General features: G+C 38.7%; 66 non-coding genes across 66 annotated transcripts; all 66 read right to left on the bottom strand.

Annotated features, from left to right (window-relative positions):
• Positions 1 to 793: 793 nt before the first annotated feature.
• On the bottom strand, positions 794 to 866 carry TRNAK-UUU (transfer RNA lysine (anticodon UUU)). Its single transcript has one exon. It is a non-coding gene; the product is annotated as a tRNA-Lys (tRNA).
• A 107-nt stretch (positions 867 to 973) lies between these two features.
• TRNAK-UUU (transfer RNA lysine (anticodon UUU)) lies at positions 974 to 1,046 on the bottom strand. Its single transcript has one exon. It is a non-coding gene; the product is annotated as a tRNA-Lys (tRNA).
• A 638-nt stretch (positions 1,047 to 1,684) lies between these two features.
• On the bottom strand, positions 1,685 to 1,757 carry TRNAK-UUU (transfer RNA lysine (anticodon UUU)). The gene has a single exon. It is a non-coding gene; the product is annotated as a tRNA-Lys (tRNA).
• A 287-nt stretch (positions 1,758 to 2,044) lies between these two features.
• Positions 2,045 to 2,117, bottom strand: TRNAN-AUU (transfer RNA asparagine (anticodon AUU)). The gene has a single exon. It is a non-coding gene; the product is annotated as a tRNA-Asn (tRNA).
• Positions 2,118 to 2,404: 287 nt separating this feature from the next.
• Positions 2,405 to 2,477, bottom strand: TRNAK-UUU (transfer RNA lysine (anticodon UUU)). Its single transcript has one exon. It is a non-coding gene; the product is annotated as a tRNA-Lys (tRNA).
• A 107-nt stretch (positions 2,478 to 2,584) lies between these two features.
• TRNAN-AUU (transfer RNA asparagine (anticodon AUU)) lies at positions 2,585 to 2,657 on the bottom strand. The gene has a single exon. It is a non-coding gene; the product is annotated as a tRNA-Asn (tRNA).
• Positions 2,658 to 2,764: 107 nt separating this feature from the next.
• TRNAK-UUU (transfer RNA lysine (anticodon UUU)) lies at positions 2,765 to 2,837 on the bottom strand. The gene has a single exon. It is a non-coding gene; the product is annotated as a tRNA-Lys (tRNA).
• A 287-nt stretch (positions 2,838 to 3,124) lies between these two features.
• On the bottom strand, positions 3,125 to 3,197 carry TRNAK-UUU (transfer RNA lysine (anticodon UUU)). Its single transcript has one exon. It is a non-coding gene; the product is annotated as a tRNA-Lys (tRNA).
• Positions 3,198 to 3,304: 107 nt separating this feature from the next.
• On the bottom strand, positions 3,305 to 3,377 carry TRNAK-UUU (transfer RNA lysine (anticodon UUU)). The gene has a single exon. It is a non-coding gene; the product is annotated as a tRNA-Lys (tRNA).
• A 107-nt stretch (positions 3,378 to 3,484) lies between these two features.
• Positions 3,485 to 3,557, bottom strand: TRNAK-UUU (transfer RNA lysine (anticodon UUU)). The gene has a single exon. It is a non-coding gene; the product is annotated as a tRNA-Lys (tRNA).
• Positions 3,558 to 3,664: 107 nt separating this feature from the next.
• TRNAK-UUU (transfer RNA lysine (anticodon UUU)) lies at positions 3,665 to 3,737 on the bottom strand. Its single transcript has one exon. It is a non-coding gene; the product is annotated as a tRNA-Lys (tRNA).
• Positions 3,738 to 4,375: 638 nt separating this feature from the next.
• Positions 4,376 to 4,448, bottom strand: TRNAK-UUU (transfer RNA lysine (anticodon UUU)). Its single transcript has one exon. It is a non-coding gene; the product is annotated as a tRNA-Lys (tRNA).
• Positions 4,449 to 5,086: 638 nt separating this feature from the next.
• On the bottom strand, positions 5,087 to 5,159 carry TRNAK-UUU (transfer RNA lysine (anticodon UUU)). Its single transcript has one exon. It is a non-coding gene; the product is annotated as a tRNA-Lys (tRNA).
• Positions 5,160 to 5,446: 287 nt separating this feature from the next.
• On the bottom strand, positions 5,447 to 5,519 carry TRNAN-AUU (transfer RNA asparagine (anticodon AUU)). The gene has a single exon. It is a non-coding gene; the product is annotated as a tRNA-Asn (tRNA).
• Positions 5,520 to 5,806: 287 nt separating this feature from the next.
• Positions 5,807 to 5,879, bottom strand: TRNAK-UUU (transfer RNA lysine (anticodon UUU)). The gene has a single exon. It is a non-coding gene; the product is annotated as a tRNA-Lys (tRNA).
• A 107-nt stretch (positions 5,880 to 5,986) lies between these two features.
• On the bottom strand, positions 5,987 to 6,059 carry TRNAN-AUU (transfer RNA asparagine (anticodon AUU)). The gene has a single exon. It is a non-coding gene; the product is annotated as a tRNA-Asn (tRNA).
• A 107-nt stretch (positions 6,060 to 6,166) lies between these two features.
• TRNAK-UUU (transfer RNA lysine (anticodon UUU)) lies at positions 6,167 to 6,239 on the bottom strand. The gene has a single exon. It is a non-coding gene; the product is annotated as a tRNA-Lys (tRNA).
• A 287-nt stretch (positions 6,240 to 6,526) lies between these two features.
• On the bottom strand, positions 6,527 to 6,599 carry TRNAK-UUU (transfer RNA lysine (anticodon UUU)). Its single transcript has one exon. It is a non-coding gene; the product is annotated as a tRNA-Lys (tRNA).
• Positions 6,600 to 6,706: 107 nt separating this feature from the next.
• On the bottom strand, positions 6,707 to 6,779 carry TRNAK-UUU (transfer RNA lysine (anticodon UUU)). The gene has a single exon. It is a non-coding gene; the product is annotated as a tRNA-Lys (tRNA).
• Positions 6,780 to 6,886: 107 nt separating this feature from the next.
• TRNAK-UUU (transfer RNA lysine (anticodon UUU)) lies at positions 6,887 to 6,959 on the bottom strand. Its single transcript has one exon. It is a non-coding gene; the product is annotated as a tRNA-Lys (tRNA).
• Positions 6,960 to 7,066: 107 nt separating this feature from the next.
• TRNAK-UUU (transfer RNA lysine (anticodon UUU)) lies at positions 7,067 to 7,139 on the bottom strand. The gene has a single exon. It is a non-coding gene; the product is annotated as a tRNA-Lys (tRNA).
• Positions 7,140 to 7,777: 638 nt separating this feature from the next.
• Positions 7,778 to 7,850, bottom strand: TRNAK-UUU (transfer RNA lysine (anticodon UUU)). Its single transcript has one exon. It is a non-coding gene; the product is annotated as a tRNA-Lys (tRNA).
• Positions 7,851 to 7,957: 107 nt separating this feature from the next.
• TRNAK-UUU (transfer RNA lysine (anticodon UUU)) lies at positions 7,958 to 8,030 on the bottom strand. Its single transcript has one exon. It is a non-coding gene; the product is annotated as a tRNA-Lys (tRNA).
• A 107-nt stretch (positions 8,031 to 8,137) lies between these two features.
• TRNAN-AUU (transfer RNA asparagine (anticodon AUU)) lies at positions 8,138 to 8,210 on the bottom strand. Its single transcript has one exon. It is a non-coding gene; the product is annotated as a tRNA-Asn (tRNA).
• A 107-nt stretch (positions 8,211 to 8,317) lies between these two features.
• On the bottom strand, positions 8,318 to 8,390 carry TRNAK-UUU (transfer RNA lysine (anticodon UUU)). The gene has a single exon. It is a non-coding gene; the product is annotated as a tRNA-Lys (tRNA).
• Positions 8,391 to 8,497: 107 nt separating this feature from the next.
• On the bottom strand, positions 8,498 to 8,570 carry TRNAK-UUU (transfer RNA lysine (anticodon UUU)). Its single transcript has one exon. It is a non-coding gene; the product is annotated as a tRNA-Lys (tRNA).
• A 465-nt stretch (positions 8,571 to 9,035) lies between these two features.
• TRNAK-UUU (transfer RNA lysine (anticodon UUU)) lies at positions 9,036 to 9,108 on the bottom strand. The gene has a single exon. It is a non-coding gene; the product is annotated as a tRNA-Lys (tRNA).
• A 107-nt stretch (positions 9,109 to 9,215) lies between these two features.
• On the bottom strand, positions 9,216 to 9,288 carry TRNAK-UUU (transfer RNA lysine (anticodon UUU)). Its single transcript has one exon. It is a non-coding gene; the product is annotated as a tRNA-Lys (tRNA).
• Positions 9,289 to 9,925: 637 nt separating this feature from the next.
• Positions 9,926 to 9,998, bottom strand: TRNAK-UUU (transfer RNA lysine (anticodon UUU)). The gene has a single exon. It is a non-coding gene; the product is annotated as a tRNA-Lys (tRNA).
• A 107-nt stretch (positions 9,999 to 10,105) lies between these two features.
• On the bottom strand, positions 10,106 to 10,178 carry TRNAK-UUU (transfer RNA lysine (anticodon UUU)). The gene has a single exon. It is a non-coding gene; the product is annotated as a tRNA-Lys (tRNA).
• A 287-nt stretch (positions 10,179 to 10,465) lies between these two features.
• Positions 10,466 to 10,538, bottom strand: TRNAK-UUU (transfer RNA lysine (anticodon UUU)). The gene has a single exon. It is a non-coding gene; the product is annotated as a tRNA-Lys (tRNA).
• A 107-nt stretch (positions 10,539 to 10,645) lies between these two features.
• Positions 10,646 to 10,718, bottom strand: TRNAK-UUU (transfer RNA lysine (anticodon UUU)). The gene has a single exon. It is a non-coding gene; the product is annotated as a tRNA-Lys (tRNA).
• A 287-nt stretch (positions 10,719 to 11,005) lies between these two features.
• TRNAK-UUU (transfer RNA lysine (anticodon UUU)) lies at positions 11,006 to 11,078 on the bottom strand. The gene has a single exon. It is a non-coding gene; the product is annotated as a tRNA-Lys (tRNA).
• A 287-nt stretch (positions 11,079 to 11,365) lies between these two features.
• On the bottom strand, positions 11,366 to 11,438 carry TRNAK-UUU (transfer RNA lysine (anticodon UUU)). The gene has a single exon. It is a non-coding gene; the product is annotated as a tRNA-Lys (tRNA).
• Positions 11,439 to 11,545: 107 nt separating this feature from the next.
• On the bottom strand, positions 11,546 to 11,618 carry TRNAK-UUU (transfer RNA lysine (anticodon UUU)). Its single transcript has one exon. It is a non-coding gene; the product is annotated as a tRNA-Lys (tRNA).
• A 287-nt stretch (positions 11,619 to 11,905) lies between these two features.
• TRNAK-UUU (transfer RNA lysine (anticodon UUU)) lies at positions 11,906 to 11,978 on the bottom strand. The gene has a single exon. It is a non-coding gene; the product is annotated as a tRNA-Lys (tRNA).
• A 107-nt stretch (positions 11,979 to 12,085) lies between these two features.
• Positions 12,086 to 12,158, bottom strand: TRNAK-UUU (transfer RNA lysine (anticodon UUU)). The gene has a single exon. It is a non-coding gene; the product is annotated as a tRNA-Lys (tRNA).
• Positions 12,159 to 12,445: 287 nt separating this feature from the next.
• TRNAK-UUU (transfer RNA lysine (anticodon UUU)) lies at positions 12,446 to 12,518 on the bottom strand. Its single transcript has one exon. It is a non-coding gene; the product is annotated as a tRNA-Lys (tRNA).
• A 107-nt stretch (positions 12,519 to 12,625) lies between these two features.
• On the bottom strand, positions 12,626 to 12,698 carry TRNAK-UUU (transfer RNA lysine (anticodon UUU)). The gene has a single exon. It is a non-coding gene; the product is annotated as a tRNA-Lys (tRNA).
• A 287-nt stretch (positions 12,699 to 12,985) lies between these two features.
• On the bottom strand, positions 12,986 to 13,058 carry TRNAK-UUU (transfer RNA lysine (anticodon UUU)). Its single transcript has one exon. It is a non-coding gene; the product is annotated as a tRNA-Lys (tRNA).
• A 287-nt stretch (positions 13,059 to 13,345) lies between these two features.
• TRNAN-AUU (transfer RNA asparagine (anticodon AUU)) lies at positions 13,346 to 13,418 on the bottom strand. The gene has a single exon. It is a non-coding gene; the product is annotated as a tRNA-Asn (tRNA).
• Positions 13,419 to 13,525: 107 nt separating this feature from the next.
• On the bottom strand, positions 13,526 to 13,598 carry TRNAK-UUU (transfer RNA lysine (anticodon UUU)). The gene has a single exon. It is a non-coding gene; the product is annotated as a tRNA-Lys (tRNA).
• A 287-nt stretch (positions 13,599 to 13,885) lies between these two features.
• Positions 13,886 to 13,958, bottom strand: TRNAK-UUU (transfer RNA lysine (anticodon UUU)). The gene has a single exon. It is a non-coding gene; the product is annotated as a tRNA-Lys (tRNA).
• Positions 13,959 to 15,142: 1,184 nt separating this feature from the next.
• Positions 15,143 to 15,215, bottom strand: TRNAN-AUU (transfer RNA asparagine (anticodon AUU)). The gene has a single exon. It is a non-coding gene; the product is annotated as a tRNA-Asn (tRNA).
• A 107-nt stretch (positions 15,216 to 15,322) lies between these two features.
• TRNAK-UUU (transfer RNA lysine (anticodon UUU)) lies at positions 15,323 to 15,395 on the bottom strand. The gene has a single exon. It is a non-coding gene; the product is annotated as a tRNA-Lys (tRNA).
• A 107-nt stretch (positions 15,396 to 15,502) lies between these two features.
• TRNAK-UUU (transfer RNA lysine (anticodon UUU)) lies at positions 15,503 to 15,575 on the bottom strand. Its single transcript has one exon. It is a non-coding gene; the product is annotated as a tRNA-Lys (tRNA).
• Positions 15,576 to 15,862: 287 nt separating this feature from the next.
• On the bottom strand, positions 15,863 to 15,935 carry TRNAK-UUU (transfer RNA lysine (anticodon UUU)). Its single transcript has one exon. It is a non-coding gene; the product is annotated as a tRNA-Lys (tRNA).
• An 816-nt stretch (positions 15,936 to 16,751) lies between these two features.
• Positions 16,752 to 16,824, bottom strand: TRNAN-AUU (transfer RNA asparagine (anticodon AUU)). The gene has a single exon. It is a non-coding gene; the product is annotated as a tRNA-Asn (tRNA).
• A 107-nt stretch (positions 16,825 to 16,931) lies between these two features.
• Positions 16,932 to 17,004, bottom strand: TRNAK-UUU (transfer RNA lysine (anticodon UUU)). The gene has a single exon. It is a non-coding gene; the product is annotated as a tRNA-Lys (tRNA).
• Positions 17,005 to 17,111: 107 nt separating this feature from the next.
• Positions 17,112 to 17,184, bottom strand: TRNAK-UUU (transfer RNA lysine (anticodon UUU)). The gene has a single exon. It is a non-coding gene; the product is annotated as a tRNA-Lys (tRNA).
• Positions 17,185 to 17,642: 458 nt separating this feature from the next.
• Positions 17,643 to 17,715, bottom strand: TRNAN-AUU (transfer RNA asparagine (anticodon AUU)). Its single transcript has one exon. It is a non-coding gene; the product is annotated as a tRNA-Asn (tRNA).
• A 107-nt stretch (positions 17,716 to 17,822) lies between these two features.
• Positions 17,823 to 17,895, bottom strand: TRNAK-UUU (transfer RNA lysine (anticodon UUU)). The gene has a single exon. It is a non-coding gene; the product is annotated as a tRNA-Lys (tRNA).
• A 107-nt stretch (positions 17,896 to 18,002) lies between these two features.
• TRNAK-UUU (transfer RNA lysine (anticodon UUU)) lies at positions 18,003 to 18,075 on the bottom strand. The gene has a single exon. It is a non-coding gene; the product is annotated as a tRNA-Lys (tRNA).
• A 287-nt stretch (positions 18,076 to 18,362) lies between these two features.
• Positions 18,363 to 18,435, bottom strand: TRNAK-UUU (transfer RNA lysine (anticodon UUU)). Its single transcript has one exon. It is a non-coding gene; the product is annotated as a tRNA-Lys (tRNA).
• A 1,184-nt stretch (positions 18,436 to 19,619) lies between these two features.
• On the bottom strand, positions 19,620 to 19,692 carry TRNAN-AUU (transfer RNA asparagine (anticodon AUU)). The gene has a single exon. It is a non-coding gene; the product is annotated as a tRNA-Asn (tRNA).
• A 107-nt stretch (positions 19,693 to 19,799) lies between these two features.
• On the bottom strand, positions 19,800 to 19,872 carry TRNAK-UUU (transfer RNA lysine (anticodon UUU)). Its single transcript has one exon. It is a non-coding gene; the product is annotated as a tRNA-Lys (tRNA).
• A 107-nt stretch (positions 19,873 to 19,979) lies between these two features.
• On the bottom strand, positions 19,980 to 20,052 carry TRNAK-UUU (transfer RNA lysine (anticodon UUU)). The gene has a single exon. It is a non-coding gene; the product is annotated as a tRNA-Lys (tRNA).
• Positions 20,053 to 20,339: 287 nt separating this feature from the next.
• On the bottom strand, positions 20,340 to 20,412 carry TRNAK-UUU (transfer RNA lysine (anticodon UUU)). Its single transcript has one exon. It is a non-coding gene; the product is annotated as a tRNA-Lys (tRNA).
• An 816-nt stretch (positions 20,413 to 21,228) lies between these two features.
• TRNAN-AUU (transfer RNA asparagine (anticodon AUU)) lies at positions 21,229 to 21,301 on the bottom strand. The gene has a single exon. It is a non-coding gene; the product is annotated as a tRNA-Asn (tRNA).
• Positions 21,302 to 21,408: 107 nt separating this feature from the next.
• Positions 21,409 to 21,481, bottom strand: TRNAK-UUU (transfer RNA lysine (anticodon UUU)). Its single transcript has one exon. It is a non-coding gene; the product is annotated as a tRNA-Lys (tRNA).
• A 107-nt stretch (positions 21,482 to 21,588) lies between these two features.
• On the bottom strand, positions 21,589 to 21,661 carry TRNAK-UUU (transfer RNA lysine (anticodon UUU)). Its single transcript has one exon. It is a non-coding gene; the product is annotated as a tRNA-Lys (tRNA).
• Positions 21,662 to 21,948: 287 nt separating this feature from the next.
• On the bottom strand, positions 21,949 to 22,021 carry TRNAK-UUU (transfer RNA lysine (anticodon UUU)). The gene has a single exon. It is a non-coding gene; the product is annotated as a tRNA-Lys (tRNA).
• Positions 22,022 to 22,845: 824 nt separating this feature from the next.
• Positions 22,846 to 22,918, bottom strand: TRNAK-UUU (transfer RNA lysine (anticodon UUU)). Its single transcript has one exon. It is a non-coding gene; the product is annotated as a tRNA-Lys (tRNA).
• A 287-nt stretch (positions 22,919 to 23,205) lies between these two features.
• Positions 23,206 to 23,278, bottom strand: TRNAN-AUU (transfer RNA asparagine (anticodon AUU)). Its single transcript has one exon. It is a non-coding gene; the product is annotated as a tRNA-Asn (tRNA).
• Positions 23,279 to 23,385: 107 nt separating this feature from the next.
• On the bottom strand, positions 23,386 to 23,458 carry TRNAK-UUU (transfer RNA lysine (anticodon UUU)). Its single transcript has one exon. It is a non-coding gene; the product is annotated as a tRNA-Lys (tRNA).
• Positions 23,459 to 23,565: 107 nt separating this feature from the next.
• TRNAK-UUU (transfer RNA lysine (anticodon UUU)) lies at positions 23,566 to 23,638 on the bottom strand. The gene has a single exon. It is a non-coding gene; the product is annotated as a tRNA-Lys (tRNA).
• Positions 23,639 to 23,803: the final 165 nt, after the last annotated feature.

The raw sequence follows: 23,803 nt of genomic DNA, 5'->3' as shown, positions 1-23,803 counted from the left end.
TAAGAATTTCAATAATTTTACTGGAAATTAAATGATCTGAAGTTTAAATTATTGATTATTCTTCAAAAACAGAGTTGCCCGAACAGGGACTCGAACCCTGGACCGTTAGGTTAAAAGCCTAACGCTCTACCGACTGAGCTATCCTGTCTCAAACGAAGTTAAATCCCGTAATAATTGGAATTAGAGTTTACATAAATTTATTGAAAGTGAAATGATCTGAAGTTTAAATTATTGATGATTCTTCAAAAACAGAATCGCCCGATCAGGGACTCGAACCCTGGACCGTTAGGTTAAAAGCCCAACGCTCTACCGACAGAGCTATCCGGGCTGAATCGAAATGAACTCCCGTAATAATTGGGATTAGAATTTCAATAATTTTACTGGAAATTAAATGATCTGAAGTTTAAATTATTGATGATTCTTCAAAAACACAGTCGCTCGAACAGGGACTAGAACCCTGGACCGTTAGGTTAAAAGCCTAACGCTCTACCGACTGAGCTATCCGGGCTCAAGCGAGTTGAACTCCCGTAATAATTGGGATAAGAATTTCAATAATTTTACTGGAAATTAAATGATCTGAAGTTTAAATTATTGATGATTCTTTAAAAACAGAGTCGCCCGAACAAGGAGTCGAACCCTGGACCGTGGGTTGAAGCCTAACGCTCTACCGACTGAGCTATCCGAGCTGAAACGAAATGAACTCCCGTAATAATTGGGATTAGAATTTCAATAATTTTACTGGAAATTAAATGATCTGAAGTTTAAATTATTGATGATTCTTCAAAAACACAGTCGCCCGAACAGGGACTCGAACCCTGGACCGTTAGGTTAAAAGCCTAACGCTCTACCGACTGAGCTATCCGGGCTCAAGCGAGGTGAACTCCCGTAATAATTGGAATAAGAATTTCAATAATTTTACTGGAAATTAAATGATCTGAAGTTTAAATTATTGATGATTCTTCAAAAACAGAGTCGCCCGAACAGGGACTCGAACCCTGGACCGTTAGGTTAAAAGCCTAACGCTCTACCGACTGAGCTATCCGGGCTCAAGCGAGGTGAACTCCCGTAATAATTGGAATAAGAATTTCAATAATTTTACTGGAAATTAAATGATCTGAAGTTTAAATTATTGATGATTCTTCAAAAACAGAGTCGTCCGAACAGGGACTCGAACCCTGGACCGTTAGGTTAAAAGCCTAACGCTCAACCGACTGAGCTATCCTGTCTCAAACGAAGTTAAATCCCGTAATAATTGGAATTAGAATTTACATAAATTTATTGAAAGTGAAATGATCTGAAGTTTAAATTATTGATGATTCTTCAAAAACAGAATGGCCCGAACAGGGACTCGAACCCTGGACCGTTAGGTTAAAAGCCTAACGCTCTACCGACAGAGCTATCCGCGCTGAAACGAAATGAACTCCCGTAATAATTGGGATAATAATTTTACTGGAAATTAAATGATCTGAAGTTTAAATTATTGATGATTCTTCAAAAACACAGTCGCCCTAAAAGGGACTCGAACCCTGGACCGTTAGGTTAAAAGCCTAACGCTCTACCGACAGAGCTATCCGGGCTCAAGCGAGGTGAACTCCCGTAATAATTGGAATAAGAATTTCAATAATTTTACTGGAAATTAAATGATCTGAAGTTTAAATTATTGATTATTCTTCAAAAACAGAGTCGCCCGAACAGGTACTCGAACCCTGGACCGTTAGGTTAAAAGCCTAACGCTCTACCGACTGAGCTATCCGGGCTCAAGCGAGGTGAACTCCCGTAATAATTGGAATAAGAATTTCAATAATTTTACTGGAAATTAAATGATCTGAACTTTAAATTATTGATGATTCTTCAAAAACAGAGTAGCCCGAACAGGGACTCGAACCCTGGAAAGTTAGGTTAAAAGCCTAACGCTCTACCGACAGAGCTATCCGGGCTGAAACGAAATGAACTCCCGTAATAATTGGGATTAGAATTTCAATAATTTTACTGGAAATTAAATGATCTGAAGTTTAAATTATTAATGATTCTTCAAAAACAGAGTCGCCCGAACAGGGACTCGAACCCTGGACCGTTAGGTTAATAGCCTAACGCTCTACCGACTGAGCTATCCTGTCTCAAACGAAGTTAAATCCCGTAATAATTGGAATTAGAATTTACATAAATTTATTGAAAGTGAAATGATCTGAAGTTTAAATTATTGACGATTCTTTAAAAACAGAGTCGCCCGATCAGGGACTCGAACCCTGGACCGTTAGGTTAAAAGCCTAACGCTCTACCGACTGAGTTATCCGGGCTCAAGCGAGGTGAACTCCCGTAATAATTGGAATAAGAATTTCAATAATTTTACTGGAAATTAAATGATCTGAACTTTAAATTATTGATGATTCTTCAAAAACAGAGTAGCCCGAACAGGGACTCGAACCCTGGACCGTTAGGTTAAAAGCCTAACGCTCTACCGACAGAGCTATCCGGGCTGAAACGAAATGAACTCCCGTAATAATTGGGATTAGAATTTCAATAATTTTACTGGAAATTAAATGATCTGAAGTTTAAATTATTAATGATTCTTCAAAAACAGAGTCGCCCGAACAGGGACTCGAACCCTGGACCGTTAGGTTAATAGCCTAACGCTCTACCGACTGAGCTATCCTGTCTCAAACGAAGTTAAATCCCGTAATAATTGGAATTAGAATTTACATAAATTTATTGAAAGTGAAATGATCTGAAGTTTAAATTATTGATGGTTCTTCAAAAACAGAATGGCCCGAACAGGGACTCGAACCCTGGACCGTTAGGTTAAAAGCCTAACGCTCTACCGACTGAGCTATCCGGGCTCAAGCGAGGTGAACTCCCGTAATAATTGGAATAAGAATTTCAATAATTTTACTGGAAATTAAATGATCTGAATTTTAAATTATTGATTATTCTTCAAAAACAGAGTCGCCCGAACAGGGACTCGAACCCTGGACCGTTAGGTTAAAAGCCTAACGCTCTACCGACTAAGCTATCCTGTCTCAAACGAAGTTAAATCCCGTAATAATTGGAATTAGAGTTTACATAAATTTATTGAAAGTGAAATGATCTGAAGTTTAAATTATTGATGATTCTTCAAAAACAGAATCGCCCGAACAGGTACTCGAACCCTGGACCGTTAGGTTAAAAGCCTAACGCTCTACCGACTGAGCTATCCGGGCTCAAGCGAGGTGAACTCACGTAATAATTGGAATTAGAATTTACATAAATTTATTGAAAGTGAAATGATCTGAAGTTTAAATTATTGACGATTCTTTAAAAACAGAGTCGCCCGATCAGGGACTCGAACCCTGGACCGTTAGGTTAAAAGCCTAACGCTCTACCGACTGAGCTATCCGGGCTGAATCGAAATGAACTCCCGTAATAATTGGGATTAGAATTTCAATAATTTTACTGGAAATTAAATGATCTGAAGTTTAAATTATTGATGATTCTTCAAAAACACAGTCGCCCGAACAGGGACTCGAACCCTGGACCGTTAGGTTAAAAGCCTAACGCTCTACCGACTGAGCTATCCGGGCTCAAGCGAGGTGAACTCCCGTAATAATTGGAATAAGAATTTCAATAATTTTACTGGAAATTAAATGATCTGAAGTTTAAATTATTGATTATTCTTCAAAAACAGAGTCGCCCGAACAGGGACTCGAACCCTGGACCGTTAGGTTAAAAGCCTAACGCTCTACCGACTGAGCTATCCGGGCTCAAGCGAGGTGAACTCCCGTAATAATTGGAATAAGAATTTCAATAATTTTACTGGAAATTAAATGATCTGAAGTTTAAATTATTGATGATTCTTCAAAAACAGAGTCGTCCGAACAGGGACTCGAACCCTGGACCGTTAGGTTAAAAGCCTAACGCTCAACCGACTGAGCTATCCTGTCTCAAACGAAGTTAAATCCCGTAATAATTGGAATTAGAATTTACATAAATTTATTGAAAGTGAAATGATCTGAAGTTTAAATTATTGATGATTCTTCAAAAACAGAATGGCCCGAACAGGGACTCGAACCCTGGACCGTTAGGTTAAAAGCCTAACGCTCTACCGACAGAGCTATCCGCGCTGAAACGAAATGAACTCCCGTAATAATTGGGATAATAATTTTACTGGAAATTAAATGATCTGAAGTTTAAATTATTGATGATTCTTCAAAAACACAGTCGCTCGAACAGGGACTAGAACCCTGGACCGTTAGGTTAAAAGCCTAACGCTCTACCGACTGAGCTATCCGGGCTCAAGCGAGGTGAACTCCCGTAATAATTGGGATAAGAATTTCAATAATTTTACTGGAAATTAAATGATCTGAAGTTTAAATTATTAATGATTCTTCAAAAACAGAGTCGCCCGAACAGGGACTCGAACCCTGGACCGTTAGGTTAAAAGCCTAACGCTCTACCGACTGAGCTATCCGGGCTCAAGCGAGGTGAACTCCCGTAATAATTGGAATAAGAATTTCAATAATTTTACTGGAAATTAAATGATCTGAAGTTTAAATTATTGATGATTCTTCAAAAACAGAGTCGTCCGAACAGGGACTCGAACCCTGGACCGTTAGGTTAAAAGCCTAACGCTCAACCGACTGAGCTATCCTGTCTCAAACGAAGTTAAATCCCGTAATAATTGGAATTAGAATTTACATAAATTTATTGAAAGTGAAATGATCTGAAGTTTAAATTATTGATGATTCTTCAAAAACAGAATGGCCCGAACAGGGACTCGAACCCTGGACCGTTAGGTTAAAAGCCTAACGCTCTACCGACAGAGCTATCCGCGCTGAAACGAAATGAACTCCCGTAATAATTGGGATAATAATTTTACTGGAAATTAAATGATCTGAAGTTTAAATTATTGATGATTCTTCAAAAACACAGTCGCCCTAAAAGGGACTCGAACCCTGGACCGTTAGGTTAAAAGCCTAACGCTCTACCGACAGAGCTATCCGGGCTCAAGCGAGGTGAACTCCCGTAATAATTGGAATAAGAATTTCAATAATTTTACTGGAAATTAAATGATCTGAAGTTTAAATTATTGATTATTCTTCAAAAACAGAGTCGCCCGAACAGGTACTCGAACCCTGGACCGTTAGGTTAAAAGCCTAACGCTCTACCGACTGAGCTATCCGGGCTCAAGCGAGGTGAACTCCCGTAATAATTGGAATAAGAATTTCAATAATTTTACTGGAAATTAAATGATCTGAACTTTAAATTATTGATGATTCTTCAAAAACAGAGTAGCCCGAACAGGGACTCGAACCCTGGAAAGTTAGGTTAAAAGCCTAACGCTCTACCGACAGAGCTATCCGGGCTGAAACGAAATGAACTCCCGTAATAATTGGGATTAGAATTTCAATAATTTTACTGGAAATTAAATGATCTGAAGTTTAAATTATTAATGATTCTTCAAAAACAGAGTCGCCCGAACAGGGACTCGAACCCTGGACCGTTAGGTTAATAGCCTAACGCTCTACCGACTGAGCTATCCTGTCTCAAACGAAGTTAAATCCCGTAATAATTGGAATTAGAATTTACATAAATTTATTGAAAGTGAAATGATCTGAAGTTTAAATTATTGACGATTCTTTAAAAACAGAGTCGCCCGATCAGGGACTCGAACCCTGGACCGTTAGGTTAAAAGCCTAACGCTCTACCGACTGAGTTATCCGGGCTCAAGCGAGGTGAACTCCCGTAATAATTGGAATAAGAATTTCAATAATTTTACTGGAAATTAAATGATCTGAACTTTAAATTATTGATGATTCTTCAAAAACAGAGTAGCCCGAACAGGGACTCGAACCCTGGACCGTTAGGTTAAAAGCCTAACGCTCTACCGACAGAGCTATCCGGGCTGAAACGAAATGAACTCCCGTAATAATTGGGATTAGAATTTCAATAATTTTACTGGAAATTAAATGATCTGAAGTTTAAATTATTAATGATTCTTCAAAAACAGAGTCGCCCGAACAGGGACTCGAACCCTGGACCGTTAGGTTAATAGCCTAACGCTCTACCGACTGAGCTATCCTGTCTCAAACGAAGTTAAATCCCGTAATAATTGGAATTAGAATTTACATAAATTTATTGAAAGTGAAATGATCTGAAGTTTAAATTATTGATGGTTCTTCAAAAACAGAATGGCCCGAACAGGGACTCGAACCCTGGACCGTTAGGTTAAAAGCCTAACGCTCTACCGACTGAGCTATCCGGGCTCAAGCGAGGTGAACTCCCGTAATAATTGGAATAAGAATTTCAATAATTTTACTGGAAATTAAATGATCTGAATTTTAAATTATTGATTATTCTTCAAAAACAGAGTCGCCCGAACAGGGACTCGAACCCTGGACCGTTAGGTTAAAAGCCTAACGCTCTACCGACTAAGCTATCCTGTCTCAAACGAAGTTAAATCCCGTAATAATTGGAATTAGAGTTTACATAAATTTATTGAAAGTGAAATGATCTGAAGTTTAAATTATTGATGATTCTTCAAAAACAGAATCGCCCGAACAGGTACTCGAACCCTGGACCGTTAGGTTAAAAGCCTAACGCTCTACCGACTGAGCTATCCGGGCTCAAGCGAGGTGAACTCACGTAATAATTGGAATTAGAATTTACATAAATTTATTGAAAGTGAAATGATCTGAAGTTTAAATTATTGACGATTCTTTAAAAACAGAGTCGCCCGATCAGGGACTCGAACCCTGGACCGTTAGGTTAAAAGCCTAACGCTCTACCGACTGAGCTATCCGGGCTGAATCGAAATGAACTCCCGTAATAATTGGGATTAGAATTTCAATAATTTTACTGGAAATTAAATGATCTGAAGTTTAAATTATTGATGATTCTTCAAAAACACAGTCGCCCGAACAGGGACTCGAACCCTGGACCGTTAGGTTAAAAGCCTAACGCTCTACCGACTGAGCTATCCGGGCTCAAGCGAGGTGAACTCCCGTAATAATTGGAATAAGAATTTCAATAATTTTACTGGAAATTAAATGATCTGAAGTTTAAATTATTGATTATTCTTCAAAAACAGAGTCGCCCGAACAGGGACTCGAACCCTGGACCGTTAGGTTAAAAGCCTAACGCTCTACCGACTGAGCTATCCGGGCTCAAGCGAGGTGAACTCCCGTAATAATTGGAATAAGAATTTCAATAATTTTACTGGAAATTAAATGATCTGAAGTTTAAATTATTGATGATTCTTCAAAAACAGAGTCGTCCGAACAGGGACTCGAACCCTGGACCGTTAGGTTAAAAGCCTAACGCTCAACCGACTGAGCTATCCTGTCTCAAACGAAGTTAAATCCCGTAATAATTGGAATTAGAATTTACATAAATTTATTGAAAGTGAAATGATCTGAAGTTTAAATTATTGATGATTCTTCAAAAACAGAATGGCCCGAACAGGGACTCGAACCCTGGACCGTTAGGTTAAAAGCCTAACGCTCTACCGACAGAGCTATCCGCGCTGAAACGAAATGAACTCCCGTAATAATTGGGATAATAATTTTACTGGAAATTAAATGATCTGAAGTTTAAATTATTGATGATTCTTCAAAAACACAGTCGCTCGAACAGGGACTAGAACCCTGGACCGTTAGGTTAAAAGCCTAACGCTCTACCGACTGAGCTATCCGGGCTCAAGCGAGGTGAACTCCCGTAATAATTGGGATAAGAATTTCAATAATTTTACTGGAAATTAAATGATCTGAAGTTTAAATTATTAATGATTCTTCAAAAACAGAGTCGCCCGAACAGGGACTCGAACCCTGGACCGTTAGGTTAAAAGCCTAACGCTCTACCGACTGAGCTATCCGGGCTCAAGCGAGGTGAACTCCCGTAATAATTGGAATAAGAATTTCAATAATTTTACTGGAAATTAAATGATCTGAACTTTAAATTATTGATGATTCTTCAAAAACAGAGTAGCCCGAACAGGGACTCGAACCCTGGACCGTTAGGTTAAAAGCCTAACGCTCTACCGACAGAGCTATCCGGGCTGAAACGAAATGAACTCCCGTAATAATTGGGATTAGAATTTCAATAATTTTACTGGAAATTAAATGATCTGAAGTTTAAATTATTAATGATTCTTCAAAAACAGAGTCGCCCGAACAGGGACTCGAACCCTGGACCGTTAGGTTAATAGCCTAACGCTCTACCGACTGAGCTATCCTGTCTCAAACGAAGTTAAATCCCGTAATAATTGGAATTAGAGTTTACATAAATTTATTGAAAGTGAAATGATCTGAAGTTTAAATTATTGATGATTCTTCAAAAACAGAATCGCCCGAACAGGTACTCGAACCCTGGACCGTTAGGTTAAAAGCCTAACGCTCTACCGACTGAGCTATCCGGGCTCAAGCGAGGTGAACTCACGTAATAATTGGAATTAGAATTTACATAAATTTATTGAAAGTGAAATGATCTGAAGTTTAAATTATTGACGATTCTTTAAAAACAGAGTCGCCCGATCAGGGACTCGAACCCTGGACCGTTAGGTTAAAAGCCTAACGCTCTACCGACTGAGCTATCCGGGCTGAATCGAAATGAACTCCCGTAATAATTGGGATTAGAATTTCAATAATTTTACTGGAAATTAAATGATCTGAAGTTTAAATTATTGATGATTCTTCAAAAACACAGTCGCTCGAACAGGGACTAGAACCCTGGACCGTTAGGTTAAAAGCCTAACGCTCTACCGACTGAGCTATCCGGGCTCAAGCGAGTTGAACTCCCGTAATAATTGGGATAAGAATTTCAATAATTTTACTGGAAATTAAATGATCTGAAGTTTAAATTATTGATGATTCTTTAAAAACAGAGTCGCCCGAACAAGGAGTCGAACCCTGGACCGTGGTTTGAAGCCTAACTCTCTACCGACTGAGCTATCCGAGCTGAAACGAAATGAACTCCCGTAATAATTGGGATTAGAATTTCAATAATTTTACTGGAAATTAAATGATCTGAAGTTTAAATTATTGATGATTCTTCAAAAACACAGTCGCCCGAACAGGGACTCGAACCCTGGACCGTTAGGTTAAAAGCCTAACGCTCTACCGACTGAGCTATCCGGGCTCAAGCGAGGTGAACTCCCGTAATAATTGGAATAAGAATTTCAATAATTTTACTGGAAATTAAATGATCTGAAGTTTAAATTATTGATTATTCTTCAAAAACAGAGTCGCCCGAACAGGGACTCGAACCCTGGACCGTTAGGTTAAAAGCCTAACGCTCTACCGACTGAGCTATCCGGGCTCAAGCGAGGTGAACTCCCGTAATAATTGGAATAAGAATTTCAATAATTTTACTGGAAATTAAATGATCTGAAGTTTAAATTATTGATGATTCTTCAAAAACAGAGTCGTCCGAACAGGGACTCGAACCCTGGACCGTTAGGTTAAAAGCCTAACGCTCAACCGACTGAGCTATCCTGTCTCAAACGAAGTTCAATCCCGTAATAATTGGAATTAGAATTTACATAAATTTATTGAAAGTGAAATGATCTGAAGTTTAAATTATTGATGATTCTTCAAAAACAGAATGGCCCGAACAGGGACTCGAACCCTGGACCGTTAGGTTAAAAGCCTAACGCTCTACCGACAGAGCTATCCGCGCTGAAACGAAATGAACTCCCGTAATAATTGGATAATAATTTTACTGGAAATTAAATGATCTGAAGTTTAAATTATTGATGATTCTTCAAAAACACAGTCGCTCGAACAGGTACTCGAACCCTGGACCGTTAGGTTAAAAGCCTAACGCTCTACCGACTGAGCTATCCGGGCTCAAGCGAGGTGAACTCACGTAATAATTGGAATTAGAATTTACATAAATTTATTGAAAGTGAAATGATCTGAAGTTTAAATTATTGACGATTCTTTAAAAACAGAGTCGCCCGATCAGGGACTCGAACCCTGGACCGTTAGGTTAAAAGCCTAACGCTCTACCGACTGAGCTATCCGGGCTCAAGCGAGGTGAACTCCCGTAATAATTGGAATAAGAATTTCAATAATTTTACTGGAAATTAAATGATCTGAAGTTTAAATTATTGATGATTCTTCAAAAACAGAGTCGCCCGAACAGGGACTCGAACCCTGGACCGTTAGGTTAAAAGCCTAACGCTCTACCGACTGAGCTATCCGGGCTCAAGCGAGGTGAACTCCCGTAATAATTGGAATAAGAATTTCAATAATTTTACTGGAAATTAAATGATCTGAAGTTTAAATTATTGATGATTCTTCAAAAACAGAGTCGTCCGAACAGGGACTCGAACCCTGGACCGTTAGGTTAAAAGCCTAACGCTCAACCGACTGAGCTATCCTGTCTCAAACGAAGTTAAATCCCGTAATAATTGGAATTAGAATTTACATAAATTTATTGAAAGTGAAATGATCTGAAGTTTAAATTATTGATGATTCTTCAAAAACAGAATGGCCCGAACAGGGACTCGAACCCTGGACCGTTAGGTTAAAAGCCTAACGCTCTACCGACTGAGCTATCCGGGCTCAAGCGAGGTGAACTCACGTAATAATTGGAATTAGAATTTACATAAATTTATTGAAAGTGAAATGATCTGAAGTTTAAATTATTGACGATTCTTTAAAAACAGAGTTGCCCGAACAGGGACTCGAACCCTGGACCGTTAGGTTAAAAGCCTAACGCTCTACCGACTGAGCTATCCGGGCTGAAACGAAATGAACTCCCGTAATAATTGGGATTAGAATTTCAATAATTTTACTGGAAATTAAATGATCTGAAGTTTAAATTATTGATGATTCTTCAAAAACAGAGTCGCCCGAACAGGGACTCGAACCCTGGACCGTTAGGTTAAAATCCTAACGCTCTACCGACTGAGCTATCCTGTCTCAAACGAAGTTAAATCCCGTAATAATTGGAATTAGAATTTACATAAATTTATTGAAAGTGAAATGATCTGAAGTTTAAATTATTGATGATTCTTCAAAAACAGAATGGCCCGAACAGGGACTCGAACCCTGGACCGTTAGGTTAAAAGCCTAACGCTCTACCGACTGAGCTATCCGGGCTCAAGCGAGGTGAACTCACGTAATAATTGGAATTAGAATTTACATAAATTTATTGAAAGTGAAATGATCTGAAGTTTAAATTATTGATGATTCTTCAAAAACACAGTCGCTCGAACAGGGACTCGAACCCTGGACCGTTAGGTTAAAAGCCTAACGCTCTACCGACAGAGCTATCCGGGCTGAAACGAAATGAACTCCCGTAATAATTGGGATTAGAATTTCAATAATTTTACTGGAAATTAAATGATCTGAAGTTTAAATTATTAATGATTCTTCAAAAACAGAGTCGCCCGAACAGGGACTCGAACCCTGGACCGTTAGGTTAAAAGCCTAACGCTCTACCGACTGAGCTATCCGGGCTCAAGCGAGGTGAACTCCCGTAATAATTGGAATAAGAATTTCAATAATTTTACTGGAAATTAAATGATCTGAAGTTTAAATTATTGATGATTCTTCAAAAACAGAATGGCCCGAACAGGGACTCGAACCCTGGACCGTTAGGTTAAAAGCCTAACGCTCTACCGACTGAGCTATCCGGGCTCAAGCGAGGTGAACTCACGTAATAATTGGAATTAGAATTTACATAAATTTATTGAAAGTGAAATGATCTGAAGTTTAAATTATTGATGATTCTTCAAAAACACAGTCGCTCGAACAGGGACTCGAACCCTGGACCGTTAGGTTAAAAGCCTAACGCTCTACCGACAGAGCTATCCGGGCTGAAACGAAATGAACTCCCGTAATAATTGGGATTAGAATTTCAATAATTTTACTGGAAATTAAATGATCTGAAGTTTAAATTATTAATGATTCTTCAAAAACAGAGTCGCCCGAACAGGGACTCGAACCCTGGACCGTTAGGTTAAAAGCCTAACGCTCTACCGACTGAGCTATCCGGGCTCAAGCGAGGTGAACTCCCGTAATAATTGGAATAAGAATTTCAATAATTTTACTGGAAATTAAATGATCTGAAGTTTAAATTATTGATGATTCTTCTAAAACAGAATGGCCCGAACAGGGACTCGAACCCTGGACCGTTAGGTTAAAAGCCTAACGCTCTACCGACTGAGCTATCCGGGCTCAAGCGAGGTGAACTCACGTAATAATTGGAATTAGAATTTACATAAATTTATTGAAAGTGAAATGATCTGAAGTTTAAATTATTGACGATTCTTTAAAAACAGAGTTGCCCGAACAGGGACTCGAACCCTGGACCGTTAGGTTAAAAGCCTAACGCTCAACCGACTGAGCTATCCTGTCTCAAACGAAGTTAAATCCCGTAATAATTGGAATTAGAATTTACATAAATTTATTGAAAGTGAAATGATCTGAAGTTTAAATTATTGATGATTCTTCAAAAACAGAATGGCCCGAACAGGGACTCGAACCCTGGACCGTTAGGTTAAAAGCCTAACGCTCTACCGACTGAGCTATCCGGGCTCAAGCGAGGTGAACTCACGTAATAATTGGAATTAGAATTTACATAAATTTATTGAAAGTGAAATGATCTGAAGTTTAAATTATTGACGATTCTTTAAAAACAGAGTTGCCCGAACAGGGACTCGAACCCTGGACCGTTAGGTTAAAAGCCTAACGCTCTACCGACTGAGCTATCCGGGCTGAAACGAAATGAACTCCCGTAATAATTGGGATTAGAATTTCAATAATTTTACTGGAAATTAAATGATCTGAAGTTTAAATTATTGATGATTCTTCAAAAACAGAGTCGCCCGAACAGGGACTCGAACCCTGGACCGTTAGGTTAAAATCCTAACGCTCTACCGACTGAGCTATCCTGTCTCAAACGAAGTTAAATCCCGTAATAATTGGAATTAGAATTTACATAAATTTATTGAAAGTGAAATGATCTGAAGTTTAAATTATTGATGATTCTTCAAAAACAGAATGGCCCGAACAGGGACTCGAACCCTGGACCGTTAGGTTAAAAGCCTAACGCTCTACCGACTGAGCTATCCGGGCTCAAGCGAGGTGAACTCACGTAATAATTGGAATTAGAATTTACATAAATTTATTGAAAGTGAAATGATCTGAAGTTTAAATTATTGATGATTCTTCAAAAACACAGTCGCTCGAACAGGGACTCGAACCCTGGACCGTTAGGTTAAAAGCCTAACGCTCTACCGACAGAGCTATCCGGGCTGAAACGAAATGAACTCCCGTAATAATTGGGATTAGAATTTCAATAATTTTACTGGAAATTAAATGATCTGAAGTTTAAATTATTAATGATTCTTCAAAAACAGAGTCGCCCGAACAGGGACTCGAACCCTGGACCGTTAGGTTAATAGCCTAACGCTCTACCGACTGAGCTATCCTGTCTCAAACGAAGTTAAATCCCGTAATAATTGGAATTAGAATTTACATAAATTTATTGAAAGTGAAATGATCTGAAGTTTAAATTATTGATGATTCTTCAAAAACAGAATGGCCCGAACAGGGACTCGAACCCTGGACCGTTAGGTTAAAAGCCTAACGCTCTACCGACTGAGCTATCCGGGCTCAAGCGAGGTGAACTCACGTAATAATTGGAATTAGAATTTACATAAATTTATTGAAAGTGAAATGATCTGAAGTTTAAATTATTGATGATTCTTCAAAAACACAGTCGCTCGAACAGGGACTCGAACCCTGGACCGTTAGGTTAAAAGCCTAACGCTCTACCGACAGAGCTATCCGGGCTGAAACGAAATGAACTCCCGTAATAATTGGGATTAGAATTTCAATAATTTTACTGGAAATTAAATGATCTGAAGTTTAAATTATTAATGATTCTTCAAAAACAGAGTCGCCCGAACAGGGACTCGAACCCTGGACCGTTAGGTTAAAAGCCTAACGCTCTACCGACTGAGCTATCCGGGCTCAAGCGAGGTGAACTCACGTAATAATTGGAATTAGAATTTACATAAATTTATTGAAAGTGAAATGATCTGAAGTTTAAATTATTGATGATTCTTCAAAAACACAGTCGCTCGAACAGGGACTAGAACCCTGGACCGTTAGGTTAAAAGCCTAACGCTCTACCGACTGAGCTATCCGGGCTCCGCGAGGTGAACTCCCGTAATAATTGGGATAAGAATTTCAATAATTTTACTAGAAATTAAATTATCTGAAGTTTAAATTATTAATGATTCTTTAAAAACAGAGTCGCCCGAACAAGGAGTCGAACCCTGGACCGTGGTTTGAAGCCTAACGCTCTACCGACTGAGCTATCCGAGCTGAAACGAAATGAACTCCCGTAATAATTGGGATTAGAATTTCAATAATTTTACTGGAAATTAAATGATCTGAAGTTTAAATTATTGATGATTCTTGAAAAACACAGTCGCCCTAAAAGGGACTCGAACCCTGGACCGTTAGGATAAAAGCCTAACGCTCTACCGACAGAGCTATCCGGGCTCAAGCGAGGTGAACTCCCGTAATAATTGGAATAAGAATTTCAATAATTTTACTGGAAATTAAATGATCTGAAGTTTAAATTATTGATTATTCTTCAAAAACACAGTCGCCCGAACAGGGACTCGAACCCTGGACCGTTAGGTTAAAAGCCTAACGCTCTACCGACTGAGCTATCCTGTCTCAAACGAAGTTAAATCCCGTAATAATTGGAATTAGAGTTTACATAAATTTATTGAAAGTGAAATGATCTGAAGTTTAAATTATTGATGATTCTTCAAAAACAGAATCGCCCGAACATATACTCGAACCCTGGACCGTTAGGTTAAAAGCCTAACGCTCTACCGACTGATCTATCCGGGCTCAAGCGAGGTGAACTCACGTAATAATTGGAATTAGAATTTACATAAATTTATTGAAAGTGAAATGATCTGAAGTTTAAATTATTGATGATTCTTCAAAAACACAGTCGCTCGAACAGGGACTCGAACCCTGGACCGTTAGGTTAAAAGCCTAACGCTCTACCGACAGAGCTATCCGGGCTGAAACGAAATGAACTCCCGTAATAATTGGGATTAGAATTTCAATAATTTTACTGGAAATTAAATGATCTGAAGTTTAAATTATTAATGATTCTTCAAAAACAGAGTCGCCCGAACAGGGACTCGAACCCTGGACCGTTAGGTTAATAGCCTAACGCTCTACCGACTGAGCTATCCTGTCTCAAACGAAGTTAAATCCCGTAATAATTGGAATTAGAATTTACATAAATTTATTGAAAGTGAAATGATCTGAAGTTTAAATTATTGATGATTCTTCAAAAACAGAATGGCCCGAACAGGGACTCGAACCCTGGACCGTTAGGTTAAAAGCCTAACGCTCTACCGACTGAGCTATCCGGGCTCAAGCGAGGTGAACTCACGTAATAATTGGAATTAGAATTTACATAAATTTATTGAAAGTGAAATGATCTGAAGTTTAAATTATTGACGATTCTTTAAAAACAGAGTTGCCCGAACAGGGACTCGAACCCTGGACCGTTAGGTTAAAAGCCTAACGCTCTACCGACTGAGCTATCCGGGCTGAAACGAAATGAACTCCCGTAATAATTGGGATTAGAATTTCAATAATTTTACTGGAAATTAAATGATCTGAAGTTTAAATTATTGATGATTCTTCAAAAACAGAGTCGCCCGAACAGGGACTCGAACCCTGGACCGTTAGGTTAAAATCCTAACGCTCTACCGACTGAGCTATCCTGTCTCAAACGAAGTTAAATCCCGTAATAATTGGAATTAGAATTTACATAAATTTATTGAAAGTGAAATGATCTGAAGTTTAAATTATTGATGATTCTTCAAAAACAGAATGGCCCGAACAGGGACTCGAACCCTGGACCGTTAGGTTAAAAGCCTAACGCTCTACCGACTGAGCTATCCGGGCTCAAGCGAGGTGAACTCACGTAATAATTGGAATTAGAATTTACATAAATTTATTGAAAGTGAAATGATATGAAGTTTAAATTATTGATGATTCTTCAAAAACACAGTCGCTCGAACAGGGACTAGAACCCTGGACCGTTAGGTTAAAAGCCTAACGCTCTACCGACTGAGCTATCCGGGCTCAAGTGAGGTGAACTCCCGTAATAATTGTTATAAGAATTTCAATAATTTTACTGGAAATTAAATTATCTGAAGTTTAAATTATTAATGATTCTTTAAAAACAGAGTCGCCCGAACAAGGAGTCGAACCCTGGACCGTGGTTTGAAGCCTAACGCTCTACCGACTGAGCTATCCGAGCTGAAACGAAATGAACTCCCGTAATAATTGGGATTAGAATTTCAATAATTTTACTGGAAATTAAATGATCTGAAGTTTAAATTATTGATGATTCTTCAAAAACACAGTCGCCCTAAAAGGGACTCGAACCCTGGACCGTTAGGTTAAAAGCCTAACGCTCTACCGACAGAGCTATCCGCGCTGAAACGAAATGAACTCCCGTAATAATTGGGATAATAATTTTACTGGAAATTAAATGATCTGAAGTTTAAATTATTGATGATTCTTCAAAAACACAGTCGCTCGAACAGGGACTAGAACCCTGGACCGTTAGGTTAAAAGCCTAACGCTCTACCGACTGAGCTATCCGGGCTCAAGCGAGGTGAACTCCCGTAATAATTGGGATAAGAATTTCAATAATTTTACTGGAAATTAAATGATCTGAAGTTTAAATTATTAATGATTCTTCAAAAACAGAGTCGCCCGAACAGGGACTCGAACCCTGGACCGTTAGGTTAATAGCCTAACGCTCTACCGACTGAGCTATCCTGTCTCAAACGAAGTTAAATCCCGTAATAATTGGAATTAGAATTTACATAAATTTATTGAAAGTGAAATGATCTGAAGTTTAAATTATTGATGATTCTTCAAAAACAGAATGGCCCGAACAGGGACTCGAACCCTGGACCGTTAGGTTAAAAGCCTAACGCTCTACCGACTGAGCTATCCGGGCTCAAGCGAGGTGAACTCACGTAATAATTGGAATTAGAATTTACATAAATTTATTGAAAGTGAAATGATCTGAAGTTTAAATTATTGACGATTCTTTAAAAACAGAGTTGCCCGAACAGGGACTCGAACCCTGGACCGTTAGGTTAAAAGCCTAACGCTCTACCGACTGAGCTATCCGGGCTGAAACGAAATGAACTCCCGTAATAATTGGGATTAGAATTTCAATAATTTTACTGGAAATTAAATGATCAGAAGTTTAAATTATTGATGATTCTTCAAAAACAGAGTCGCCCGAACAGGGACTCGAACCCTGGACCGTTAGGTTAAAAGCCTAACGCTCTACCGACAGAGCTATCCGCGCTGAAACGAAATGAACTCCCGTAATAATTGGGATAATAATTTTACTGGAAATTAAATGATCTGAAGTTTAAATTATTGATGATTCTTCAAAAACACAGTCGCTCGAACAGGGACTAGAACCCTGGACCGTTAGGTTAAAAGCCTAACGCTCTACCGACTGAGCTATCCGGGCTCAAGCGAGGTGAACTCCCGTAATAATTGGGATAAGAATTTCAATAATTTTACTGGAAATTAAATGATCTGAAGTTTAAATTATTAATGATTCTTCAAAAACAGAGTCGCCCGAACAGGGACTCGAACCCTGGACCGTTAGGTTAATAGCCTAACGCTCTACCGACTGAGCTATCCTGTCTCAAACGAAGTTAAATCCCGTAATAATTGGAATTAGAATTTACATAAATTTATTGAAAGTGAAATGATCTGAAGTTTAAATTATTGATGATTCTTCAAAAACAGAATGGCCCGAACAGGGACTCGAACCCTGGACCGTTAGGTTAAAAGCCTAACGCTCTACCGACTGAGCTATCCGGGCTCAAGCGAGGTGAACTCACGTAATAATTGGAATTAGAATTTACATAAATTTATTGAAAGTGAAATGATCTGAAGTTTAAATTATTGACGATTCTTTAAAAACAGAGTTGCCCGAACAGGGACTCGAACCCTGGACCGTTAGGTTAAAAGCCTAACGCTCTACCGACTGAGCTATCCGGGCTGAAACGAAATGAACTCCCGTAATAATTGGGATTAGAATTTCAATAATTTTACTGGAAATTAAATGATCAGAAGTTTAAATTATTGATGATTCTTCAAAAACAGAGTCGCCCGAACAGGGACTCGAACCCTGGACCGTTAGGTTAAAATCCTAACGCTCTACCGACTGAGCTATCCTGTCTCAAACGAAGTTAAATCCCGTAATAATTGGAATTAGAATTTACATAAATTTATTGAAAGTGAAATGATCTGAAGTTTAAATTATTGATGATTCTTCAAAAACAGAATGGCCCGAACAGGGACTCGAACCCTGGACCGTTAGGTTAAAAGCCTAACGCTCTACCGACTGAGCTATCCGGGCTCAAGCGAGGTGAACTCACGTAATAATTGGAATTAGAATTTACATAAATTTATTGAAAGTGAAATGATCTGAAGTTTAAATTATTGATGATTCTTCAAAAACACAGTCGCTCGAACAGGGACTAGAACCCTGGACCGTTAGGTTAAAAGCCTAACGCTCTACCGACTGAGCTATCCGGGCTCCGCGAGGTGAACTCCCGTAATAATTGGGATAAGAATTTCAATAATTTTACTGGAAATTAAATTATCTGAAGTTTAAATTATTAATGATTCTTTAAAAACAGAGTCGCCCGAACAAGGAGTCGAACCCTGGACCGTGGTTTGAAGCCTAACGCTCTACCGACTGAGCTATCCGAGCTGAAACGAAATGAACTCCCGTAATAATTGGGATTAGAATTTCAATAATTTTACTGGAAATTAAATGATCTGAAGTTTAAATTATTGATGATTCTTCAAAAACACAGTCGCCCTAAAAGGGACTCGAACCCTGGACCGTTAGGTTAAAAGCCTAACGCTCTACCGACAGAGCTATCCGGGCTCAAGCGAGGTGAACTCCCGTAATAATTGGAATAAGAATTTCAATAATTTTACTGGAAATTAAATGATCTGAAGTTTAAATTATTGATTATTCTTCAAAAACAGAGTCGCCCGAACAGGGACTCGAACCCTGGACCGTTAGGTTAAAAGCCTAACGCTCTACCGACTGAGCTATCCTGTCTCAAACGAAGTAAAATCCCGTAATAATTGGAATTAGAGTTTACATAAATTTATTGAAAGTGAAATGATCTGAAGTTTAAATTATTGATGATTCTTCAAAAACAGAATCGCCCGAACAGGTACTCGAACCCTGGACCGTTAGGTTAAAAGCCTAACGCTCTACCGACTGATCTATCCGGGCTCAAGCGAGGTGAACTCACGTAATAATTGGAATTAGAATTTACATAAATTTATTGAAAGTGAAATGATCTGAAGTTTAAATTATTGATGATTCTTCAAAAACACAGTCGCTCGAACAGGGACTCGAACCCTGGACCGTTAGGTTAAAAGCCTAACGCTCTACCGACAGAGCTATCCGGGCTGAAACGAAATGAACTCCCGTAATAATTGGGATTAGAATTTCAATAATTTTACTGGAAATTAAATGATCTGAAGTTTAAATTATTAATGATTCTTCAAAAACAGAGTCGCCCGAACAGGGACTCGAACCCTGGACCGTTAGGTTAATAGCCTAACGCTCTACCGACTGAGCTATCCTGTCTCAAACGAAGTTAAATCCCGTAATAATTGGAATTAGAATTTACATAAATTTATTGAAAGTGAAATGATCTGAAGTTTAAATTATTGATGATTCTTCAAAAACAGAATGGCCCGAACAGGGACTCGAACCCTGGACCGTTAGGTTAAAAGCCTAACGCTCTACCGACTGAGCTATCCGGGCTCAAGCGAGGTGAACTCACGTAATAATTGGAATTAGAATTTACATAAATTTATTGAAAGTGAAATGATCTGAAGTTTAAATTATTGACGATTCTTTAAAAACAGAGTTGCCCGAACAGGGACTCGAACCCTGGACCGTTAGGTTAAAAGCCTAACGCTCTACCGACTGAGCTATCCGGGCTGAAACGAAATGAACTCCCGTAATAATTGGGATTAGAATTTCAATAATTTTACTGGAAATTAAATGATCTGAAGTTTAAATTATTGATGATTCTTCAAAAACAGAGTCGCCCGAACAGGGACTCGAACCCTGGACCGTTAGGTTAAAATCCTAACGCTCTACCGACTGAGCTATCCTGTCTCAAACGAAGTTAAATCCCGTAATAATTGGAATTAGAATTTACATAAATTTATTGAAAGTGAAATGATCTGAAGTTTAAATTATTGATGATTCTTCAAAAACAGAATGGCCCGAACAGGGACTCGAACCCTGGACCGTTAGGTTAAAAGCCTAACGCTCTACCGACTGAGCTATCCGGGCTCAAGCGAGGTGAACTCACGTAATAATTGGAATTAGAATTTACATAAATTTATTGAAAGTGAAATGATCTGAAGTTTAAATTATTGATGATTCTTCAAAAACACAGTCGCTCGAACAGGGACTAGAACCCTGGACCGTTAGGTTAAAAGCCTAACGCTCTACCGACTGAGCTATCCGGGCTCAAGTGAGGTGAACTCCCGTAATAATTGGGATAAGAATTTCAATAATTTTACTGGAAATTAAATTATCTGAAGTTTAAATTATTAATGATTCTTTAAAAACAGAGTCGCCCGAACAAGGAGTCGAACCCTGGACCGTGGTTTGAAGCCTAACGCTCTACCGACTGAGCTATCCGAGCTGAAACGAAATGAACTCCCGTAATAATTGGGATTAGAATTTCAATAATTTTACTGGAAATTAAATGATCTGAAGTTTAAATTATTGATGATTCTTCAAAAACACAGTCGCCCTAAAAGGGACTCGAACCCTGGACCGTTAGGTTAAAAGCCTAACGCTCTACCGACAGAGCTATCCGCGCTGAAACGAAATGAACTCCCGTAATAATTGGGATAATAATTTTACTGGAAATTAAATGATCTGAAGTTTAAATTATTGATGATTCTTCAAAAACACAGTCGCTCGAACAGGGACTAGAACCCTGGACCGTTAGGTTAAAAGCCTAACGCTCTACCGACTGAGCTATCCGGGCTCAAGCGAGGTGAACTCCCGTAATAATTGGGATAAGAATTTCAATAATTTTACTGGAAATTAAATGATCTGAAGTTTAAATTATTAATGATTCTTCAAAAACAGAGTCGCCCGAACAGGGACTCGAACCCTGGACCGTTAGGTTAATAGCCTAACGCTCTACCGACTGAGCTATCCTGTCTCAAACGAAGTTAAATCCCGTAATAATTGGAATTAGAATTTACATAAATTTATTGAAAGTGAAATGATCTGAAGTTTAAATTATTGATGATTCTTCAAAAACAGAATGGCCCGAACAGGGACTCGAACCCTGGACCGTTAGGTTAAAAGCCTAACGCTCTACCGACTGAGCTATCCGGGCTCAAGCGAGGTGAACTCACGTAATAATTGGAATTAGAATTTACATAAATTTATTGAAAGTGAAATGATCTGAAGTTTAAATTATTGACGATTCTTTAAAAACAGAGTTGCCCGAACAGGGACTCGAACCCTGGACCGTTAGGTTAAAAGCCTAACGCTCTACCGACTGAGCTATCCGGGCTGAAACGAAATGAACTCCCGTAATAATTGGGATTAGAATTTCAATAATTTTACTGGAAATTAAATGATCTGAAGTTTAAATTATTGATGATTCTTCAAAAACAGAGTCGCCCGAACAGGGACTCGAACCCTGGACCGTTAGGTTAAAATCCTAACGCTCTACCGACTGAGCTATCCTGTCTCAAACGAAGTTAAATCCCGTAATAATTGGAATTAGAATTTACATAAATTTATTGAAAGTGAAATGATCTGAAGTTTAAATTATTGATGATTCTTCAAAAACAGAATGGCCCGAACAGGGACTCGAACCCTGGACCGTTAGGTTAAAAGCCTAACGCTCTACCGACTGAGCTATCCGGGCTCAAGCGAGGTGAACTCACGTAATAATTGGAATTAGAATTTACATAAATTTATTGAAAGTGAAATGATCTGAAGTTTAAATTATTGATGATTCTTCAAAAACACAGTCGCTCGAACAGGGACTAGAACCCTGGACCGTTAGGTTAAAAGCCTAACGCTCTACCGACTGAGCTATCCGGGCTCCGCGAGGTGAACTCCCGTAATAATTGGGATAAGAATTTCAATAATTTTACTGGAAATTAAATTATCTGAAGTTTAAATTATTAATGATTCTTTAAAAACAGAGTCGCCCGAACAAGGAGTCGAACCCTGGACCGTGGTTTGAAGCCTAACGCTCTACCGACTGAGCTATCCGAGCTGAAACGAAATGAACTCCCGTAATAATTGGGATTAGAATTTCAATAATTTTACTGGAAATTAAATGATCTGAAGTTTAAATTATTGATGATTCTTCAAAAACACAGTCGCCCTAAAAGGGACTCGAACCCTGGACCGTTAGGTTAAAAGCCTAACGCTCTACCGACAGAGCTATCCGGGCTCAAGCGAGGTGAACTCCCGTAATAATTGGAATAAGAATTTCAATAATTTTACTGGAAATTAAATGATCTGAAGTTTAAATTATTGATTATTCTTCAAAAACAGAGTCGCCCGAACAGGGACTCGAACCCTGGACCGTTAGGTTAAAAGCCTAACGCTCTACCGACTGAGCTATCCTGTCTCAAACGAAGTAAAATCCCGTAATAATTGGAATTAGAGTTTACATAAATTTATTGAAAGTGAAATGATCTGAAGTTTAAATTATTGATGATTCTTCAAAAACAGAATCGCCCGAACAGGTACTCGAACCCTGGACCGTTAGGTTAAAAGCCTAACGCTCTACCGACTGAGCTATCCGGGCTCAAGCGAGGTGAACTCACGTAATAATTGGAATTAGAATTTACATAAATTTATTGAAAGTGAAATGATCTGAAGTTTAAATTATTGATGATTCTTCAAAAACACAGTCGCTCGAACAGGGACTCGAACCCTGGACCGTTAGGTTAAAAGCCTAACGCTCTACCGACAGAGCTATCCGGGCTGAAACGAAATGAACTCCCGTAATAATTGGGATTAGAATTTCAATAATTTTACTGGAAATTAAATGATCTGAAGTTTAAATTATTAATGATTCTTCAAAAACAGAGTCGCCCGAACAGGGACTCGAACCCTGGACCGTTAGGTTAATAGCCTAACGCTCTACCGACTGAGCTATCCTGTCTCAAACGAAGTTAAATCCCGTAATAATTGGAATTAGAATTTACATAAATTTATTGAAAGTGAAATGATCTGAAGTTTAAATTATTGATGATTCTTCAAAAACAGAATGGCCCGAACAGGGACTCGAACCCTGGACCGTTAGGTTAAAAGCCTAACGCTCTACCGACTGAGCTATCCGGGCTCAAGCGAGGTGAACTCACGTAATAATTGGAATTAGAATTTACATAAATTTATTGAAAGTGAAATGATCTGAAGTTTAAATTATTGACGATTCTTTAAAAACAGAGTTGCCCGAACAGGGACTCGAACCCTGGACCGTTAGGTTAAAAGCCTAACGCTCTACCGACTGAGCTATCCGGGCTGAAACGAAATGAACTCCCGTAATAATTGGGATTAGAATTTCAATAATTTTACTGGAAATTAAATGATCTGAAGTTTAAATTATTGATGATTCTTCAAAAACAGAGTCGCCCGAACAGGGACTCGAACCCTGGACCGTTAGGTTAAAATCCTAACGCTCTACCGA

Source organism: Phalangium opilio, unplaced genomic scaffold, assembly GCF_054372755.1.
Source record: "Phalangium opilio isolate 3A_F unplaced genomic scaffold, DU_Popi_V2 ptg001170l_1, whole genome shotgun sequence".
NCBI classification, from domain to species: Eukaryota; Metazoa; Arthropoda; class Arachnida; order Opiliones; family Phalangiidae; genus Phalangium; species Phalangium opilio.
The sequence above is the reverse complement of the archived record's forward strand: the minus strand, read 5'-3'. Positions and strand labels throughout refer to the sequence as shown.